The 2,639-nt window shown below is 45.6% G+C and overlaps 1 pseudogene; it reads left to right on the top strand.

The window, feature by feature from the left end:
* The first annotated feature begins 1,221 nt into the window (after positions 1-1,221).
* Positions 1,222-2,102, top strand: LOC115316783 (annotated as a pseudogene).
* Positions 2,103-2,639: the final 537 nt, after the last annotated feature.

Consider the following 2,639-nt stretch of genomic DNA (forward strand, 5'->3'; position numbering starts at 1 on the left):
GCCAATGAGAGAGTATCGACGGCGTCGTCGGTACTGAATGCGAGGTGTGTTCGACAGGCGAGCGCTTCTCAAAACGCCTACCCCATAACAATCAAAGTAAGTTCCCGTTCTTCAGTGCTGAGAAAATACTTTGTGCATATTTACTAGCTGTCCATCCTTCAGAATCTTCGAGTTATTCGGGCTTACCGATCGCCTAGATTAGATCGCATTCATGCTGCGTTTAATGCTTCCGATTACGGCAATACGCATGGTGTCTCATTTGCGCAGTGTTTCGCCTCACTTCGTTGTACTGTGTAATGATCACTTTCTTTGCTTACCTTGCCTTTATTCCTCTTTTCTATAAGTAGTTTCTGTGCACGCCATCTCTGTGTCGTAGCTGGCTCGATTGTATTGAGCACCCAGAGCCGTGATAACACAAATTTCGTGAACCACTGCTACGGTCACAAAAGCCTCCAACCTTTAATTGTTCAGGAAACTTCGGCAGCACCTGTGAAGCTTTGGGGGATTTTTGAAAACCATTTCTATAACTGCGATCCATCACTAGACCCATGCCCACTGCAAAATGCATCCTCGCCTTTAATATAAAAGTAGGATCATTCATTGCTGGCTGAAATGGGACCGAGCGTCCGACCAGTAGCAGAAACGGTCTCCTCAAACTTTCTATTTTTGCGAGGGAGGCGAACATTAACGGGAGAAATGTGCCCGCATTTGTAGCATGGTTGTCTCAGTCATCTCATTCTAATCCTTGGTTGTCCTAACTAAAATAAATTCCTGCACACTTCTGTTGTATATTTTGTGAAAATTATTTTTTTGTTGCAAGAAATAGAATGGCCAGCGAGGTTAAGGTGTAGGGTTGATGATCTTCATAATGACACTGTTCGATGAATTTAACTGGCCATTAAGTAGTCTTACATCTATGATTTCTTTTTATCAGCTGGACGACAGCAGGAGGATAACGGAGGCTCACTGCACCAGCAGAGGTTTGGCATCTGCGGCCAGTGCGAGCATGCTGGCAGGAGTTGTGGCGTATGTCAACAGGAAGGACACTTCAACAAAGACGTCTATCACAAACGTGTGGAAGAGGCCATCAGCCAAGCAGCTGAGTACCTACAACAAGGGTGTTCCGTTTTCCAAGATGTACGCACCTGAACTACCAGATGGAAAACTGCGGGGACAACCGGTACCAGCTTCCATCGTTGACTCGAGCTGCCCTCGGGCACTATGCTTCGGCAAGAGGCGCAAGTGAAGAACCTAGCAAGTCTCGACAAGCCTCTATCACAACTCAGACCAGAGGTAATATTTGGTGCGCACAACACTTCAAGCAAAGAGGTATGTGATGACATCCTTCTTCAGGTTATGGTGAGCGAAGATGAGTGCAAGGACACTGCAAGAACAACACAATGCTGCGGAGTGCTTGCCCACAGTGGCATTGTGAGAGGGGAGTAAGAATTTCTGCGAGCTCCAAGGCTCGCCGGATCAAGATACGGACAACAGCCGGATCAAGACACGGACAAGACTTCGAGACCCTGGCCAAAGACCTTGCGACACCGCGGTCGTTCAAGACCTGCTGCATGTTCTCATGATACTGCAAAAGAACCTGAAGCCCGGAGGGAGTACGAGTCATCGGAGAAGCACAAGGTGATCCAACTAGGACTTGCTGTCTCGTCCCACAGCTGTGGTTGTGCTGCAGCCCCGACGGCTTGGCGGAAGAAAACGGGGAGATCCGCCTGCTAGAGATAAAGTGCCCTTCCAGATGAGAGGCCTAGCCTGTAGTTGATGAGAACATTAACGTAGACTACTTGTACTACCATGGGAGAGAGTTGAAGCTTCAAGAGAGCCATGTATACTTCACACAGGTCCAAGTTAGCACGTACATTGTTGATGCAAGTCTGTGCGCCTTTTATGTCTACTTGCCAAAGGGGAAGTGTGTAAAGGTAATGAAGGACACCTCTTTCCTGAAGAAAACTTTGCCGAAGTTAGAATGGTGTTTTTCTTCGGCACTATTTCCCAGCAGTTCTGAGGCAGCAAAGCCTGTAATTAGAGTAGTGCTGATACATTAAACATTGTTCTTTATTGACTACAGAGTGCAAATGTGAAGACAAAACAGCACAAATAAAACCTCTGACCATGAATTTCTGAATCATAGTGCCAATGAGGCCGAGTCGGTTCATGCTCTTGATAAAATATACAGTGCGCAACATGACGACTGATGAAAGAGAAGCAGACGGCAGCAGATTGCCGCTCTTGGTTTAAAGATTTGCAATGCCCCAGGATATGCAAAACAGTCATAGATTTCCTACAGTTGTTGCAAAGTTTAACATCCTCACCACAAAGCAGCTGCAAGTGAGTCAAACGGGTATGACCGATTCTTAAGCGGCAAAAAAGAACTTCAACCTGACGGTCTTTATGGAAGGAACTCTCGCACACCCCCAGTTGGGGCTTGATAACATCAAGCTTGTTCTCTTTTTCCATATCCCAATCCAACTTCCATGACTTCATAATTGGAATTTTTGACGATTGGTTATGATATATTTATTTTTTATTTATTTATTTATTTATTTTATTTATTTACATACCCTCAAGGCCCTGGGGGCGTTGATACATAAAGTTTCGCATGGCCTAAAAAAGATAGGTAACCG

Source organism: Ixodes scapularis, unplaced genomic scaffold (assembly GCF_016920785.2).
Source record: "Ixodes scapularis isolate PalLabHiFi unplaced genomic scaffold, ASM1692078v2 PGA_scaffold10__122_contigs__length_95168666, whole genome shotgun sequence".
Lineage (NCBI taxonomy): Eukaryota > Metazoa > Arthropoda > Arachnida > Ixodida > Ixodidae > Ixodes > Ixodes scapularis.